At 37.5% G+C, this 4,999-nt stretch overlaps 1 long non-coding RNA gene across 1 annotated transcript; it reads left to right on the top strand.

The window, feature by feature from the left end:
* Positions 1 to 2,040: 2,040 nt before the first annotated feature.
* LOC311072715 lies at positions 2,041 to 3,741 on the top strand. The gene is made up of 3 exons (XR_014604047.1): positions 2,041 to 2,175; positions 2,284 to 2,365; positions 2,454 to 3,741. It is a non-coding gene; the product is annotated as an uncharacterized lncRNA (long non-coding RNA).
* Positions 3,742 to 4,999: the final 1,258 nt, after the last annotated feature.

The raw sequence follows: 4,999 nt of genomic DNA, 5'->3' as shown, positions 1-4,999 counted from the left end.
TTTGGATGCGATTAATCGCGATTATTTTTTTCCCAGCAATAAATTTAATGGAACAAATAAAGAAAAATGAACCAAACATTTCAGAATATCTCAAATTTTATTGTGAAGTTTTACAAATTGCAGACAACAACATTTGTCACCTTTTTCACAATTGTCTTTTAGCTTGCTTAGTTGGGGACATTTAATTTAATATTCAACAATATTATTGATCTGCCTGCGTTGACACTATTATATGAGATCTGAACTGAGCTGGACGATGACATCACGGTTTTCTCCAAAGTGGCTATATATATACACATTTAAATGTACTTATTTATTTATACAACAAAATGAATCACCACTGAACTGACTTAAGCTGGACTGTGAAGCTATTTTCTTCTGGAAACAAACTTTCTTGCATTATTTTCCTGTTATCTCTGTAAAGCTACTTTGAAACAATCTGTGTTGTAAAAAGCGCTGTATAAATAAAGGTGACTTGATATTTATTAAAAAGGTAGAAGGAACCTTAGCTTTTCTACTCCACTGAATTGAAGACAGAGGTCACTACAGTTAAAATCTCTTGCTGAGTTAATCCACCTTTAAACTATTAATGTCTATGAACAAATATGTATTTTTATGTTTGTGTGCCTCAGCATTTCTGAGTGAACACCGCTGGTTCACTCACTATTTTAAAGTGTACTGTCGATCACGTGATATGACGTCATGACGTGCGGCCCTAACTGACGTTACCTGAAAAATCTATCCAAGATGGCTACCCTCTCGAGCGACGTGGTATCAAGAATGAAACAACTTGTAAGTAAACCAAAACACTTCAAAACTACTTTGCTTGTTGTAATATTGTAAGAATATCATATTACACGTGATATTTGACTGTTAGACGAGGCTATTTTTAAGTTGCAAGCGCGGTGCCGCGGGCGCGATTGTCGTCAGTCCGCCTGCTAGTTACAGAATATCCTGTGTAACGTTACTGTTAATGTCGTGGCAGGGCAATAATGTTAACGTTAGTCAATAACTCTTTTCAGCAAGCGATAGTCCTTCTGTTTTTGAGTGTGTTGCTGCTGTTTGTGTTAAGCGCCCTGCTCTGGCAAGTTCAGTGTGATGTTATCTACATGCACCCAAATGAGCTAGTGGCTAACGTTAGCAGTTATGTTAACTTTTACTCAAACAAAGTTAAGGTTATGGACATAATAATTACCGAATGAACTATGCAAGTTTTTATTAAACCTTTACAAACGTCTTTTCATTATAGGTTTAAGTGGAAGGAGTGCAGTGAGCATCCCCCAAAATCAAGGTGACTCAAATGTTAATTTAGGCTGTAACTATTTTTCACCATTTATTTTATTTGGAGCCTAATTCATTAGCATCAATCAAAAGTCTCTTAAAAATTAAATATCTTGCTGTCTGTTTTTGTGTGCATGTGCAGACCTACATTGTCACCAGAGAACAACTTTATCGGTAAGTTACATTCACTTGAAATTTTGTATCATTAATTTGTCATTAAAGAGGTTGATTGCATAATTTGACTGGTTTCATATTGATTGTTTTATCTGTGCAGGTGAAGGACTTCTTGGGGAAATGGCCGGCTCTTCGGATTGAATCACAGGTAAAACAGACTCGCTTCTCTTTTCTGCCACTCTTCACACATATTTCACTGCCAAATTTTTAATATGTATCACATTCAAATGGAACAGCAAATGCCACTATTCACTGTGTGTAAGAACTATCACTTTGCATGTGACCATGTTGCTCAACAATGTATTTTAATGGAACATGTTGCATCACAAATGTGTTTTCTGTTGCAAATCGAGTATGTCTTTTTATATAATTATTTTTGTTTGTTTTTGTTTTTGTAGTTTTGTGCTGAGTTCCAACGCATTACAAACGTCAACATACGGAACATACGCTGTGCTTGACCAACATACACCTGCACTGGTGGCCTTGTATAGGCAGAAGGCGGAAAGATATCAGAGGCGCTGCGTGACGTCTTAAAGATTCATGAACTGATATGTTTTGTCTCTTATGTTTACTGTGATTATTCAAACTGAAAATTCAGTTTTGTGGTTCTTGCAGATTGTGAATCCATTTAAACGCTTTTTAATTTCAAACTTTACAGGAATCTGTAAGACGCCTCCATAATTCAGAGAACAACCCACACAAATACGATCCACAAACCGGGTAAGACTGCGTATTGTATACTGTAAATGTTAGTTTAATCTACTACTATATGGATTTGAAATACCAAAACTGAATTTCATTAATGATGCCTGCAACTTTTTCCCCCAGAATAAATACCTGGCTGTGACCACTTACCTCTTCGAAGAATTAAGGACAACTTTTACAGACGTTGACCCTGAATGTGCAAAAGGTAATCTTAAAGATGTTGTAATCATTTTAATGTCCTCTATTTTACTTAGTTTTATTGGCATTACATTTATTTATGATTTATTCAACAGGTTGCAAGACGTATTTTGAGACTTTGCGGAGGAAGTATTCTTTGGCTCAGCCTGAAAAGGCCCAGAAAAGAAACACTATGAGGAACATTGCAAAGAACCGTCAACGAAAGAGACGGGTAAGTTAAGAAACTGGTTAAGCAGGGTTTTTTTGTTTTTTTTCTTCAGAATGTAACTGTCCTCCTCTCTGTGTTTTAGTGGTTAAATTACTGTCATGTTTTGCAGTTGCTGGAGACCAGGTCCAGTGTTGTACAGACAAACACAGAAAGGGAACTGTGGAAGACTGCAACAATAGAACTGATGTCTGATGAAGATGCTATTGTTGATGGAAGGCCAGTGTGGATGGTGAGGTCTCCACCAAACAGAACCACAGAATTGTCTGCTCTCTGCCAGGCACTACAAACCAGACTAGAGGCTGACCCACGCTACGTCACACCACCAGTGCATCATGGCAGTTTGAAAATGAATATTTACATATATTTTATATACACTTTAATTTCTATATTTATTTATTGATCTCGTTTTATATTGTATACTTTGTATATTTGTTCCTTTTTGATGTGCATGTTGCTTATCTCCACGTTTTGTATTTTATTCCTTTACACCTTTGTTCACATTTCTTTTTCCCCATTCATTTTAATGTATGTTTATAATGTTCTTTGGAATGTTCATGTTATATTTGTTTTTTTTTCCTTTACCTTTTCATCCCCTCAAATATTTTTTGTCCCCCCATTCCTTTTTAATGCTTGTTTATAATGCTCTTTGGAATGTTTTATTTACCTTAATAAAAATGTCAGACTTTCTCATTGTTCTTTGTGTGTGTTTTTAAAATTATATTTGAATGTATTAAAATTGGGGGAAGGGGGGGTTTAGTGTATACTGAGCAATATCTGCATAGCTGGCCTATAACCAATCAAATCACTGTGCGATAAGGCCTAGGGTGGGCTATGTTCTAAAAGTAACCAATCAAATCACTTTCCTGGGTTTTCAATGTGTCCTGTCCTCCAATAGTGGTCTGGGTAATGGGAGTGGTTTTAAAAGAAAAGGACCAATGGGGGGAAGGCCAAAAGGTGCACAAAGGTGTGAAAATGTTCTCTTGAAAAAACCTTTGATGGGATTACTTGCCATGGCAACAAATGGCTGTAGCACGGAAGTATACGTCCACAACATACATCCGATTTGGTATCATTTCGGATGTATACGGATATATACAGACCCATGGAATTTGAGCTATCCGGCCAGTATACTCCTGGATTCTTCCGAATTTCAGCAGTGTATACAGGAGTATACTGGTCCGGATACACCTCTTTTCATGCAGTGAACTACGATGTTGTTGCATCATGCTTGTAGTTTCTTTTGCGCTTTATTTATAATAAAGTGACATAAAGCGCTCTGCCGCATTTGCGCGTGTAGGCTAATTGAAGAGGACGCACAACGAGACTGACGGAACAGGAAAGTACGTTTTTTTAGGTGAGAGACTTTTTATTTCGTAACAAGTTACAAATAACGTTAGAATAATGATACAGATCTGTATTATGCTATTGTTTTTATAGTGTTGTACATTTCTTACAGATAATCACGATGATCATTGCGTTTGTCTTAACGAATGTGACATCTTCCTGTCAGCAATTACAGTTTGTCTAAGCTGCTTCTTTTTTATTAATGCCACGAAAAACATTAAAAAAACAAAATAATAATAATAATCCGAAATAAGTTCAAAGTTTGTGTTTTGGAAAAGAAAATTAATATATCACTACTAGCCCTAACATTCAACTTCCCACTTTATTAACATCCTAAAGTGTCACAATAAATGGGAACGAGTCCAAAAAGACGTATAATAGGCGGATCTGGCAACACGGAGGCTGCACCCGCGCCCGCGCCCTCACTCACAACACGCGCTCAAGCCCCGTTCACTGTTCTACCTTCTCGCAGCGACATGAATTGCAAACACACATGACGCGGTTTAAACGGCTAATTAATCATTCAGAGAGCTTGAAATTTTATTTTTGAATATAAAAAAAATGACCGAGGTCCGGACCTCGGTGACCTCATAGCTGGCTACGGCCATGCTTGCATATGCACCTAATAATAGCGAACAACTGACCCTTCACTAAGTCCCACCCTCCTTAGTTACTGTTGCTACACCACGATTGGCCAGTGGCGGTCTTCGGGCGTGGCTTAGCGAAGGGTCATGCATTTTCTACATGCCTGCGACTCTGCGAGCGCTGCACCAGTTTGAAAAGGCGGCTGAGGCGAGACGGTAACAGTGTAACGAGAGTGAGGGGCCCCAATAAAGAGGATGCAGAGGAGTTGCTGCGTCTTTATATTAACATTCCTGACTGTTTGAATGATTACCAATGGCTAATTTTAAATCTGGTTAATGATTTCAATGCGTTGTAACACCTGATTTTAAAATAATGTTTTTGATGCTACATAATTAAGGGACCAGAGACTTTCTCATTTCAATGAGCCACGTGTATTGCACCACAAATCAACATACAGTCAGTAACTCACAATGTACATATAGTTACACAGTTGCATGGGAAAAA

The sequence above is a fragment of the Abramis brama genome (assembly GCF_963993115.1).
Source record: "Abramis brama genome assembly, chromosome: 22".
Taxonomy (NCBI): Eukaryota; Metazoa; Chordata; class Actinopteri; order Cypriniformes; family Leuciscidae; genus Abramis; species Abramis brama.
The sequence above is the reverse complement of the archived record's forward strand: the minus strand, read 5'-3'. Positions and strand labels throughout refer to the sequence as shown.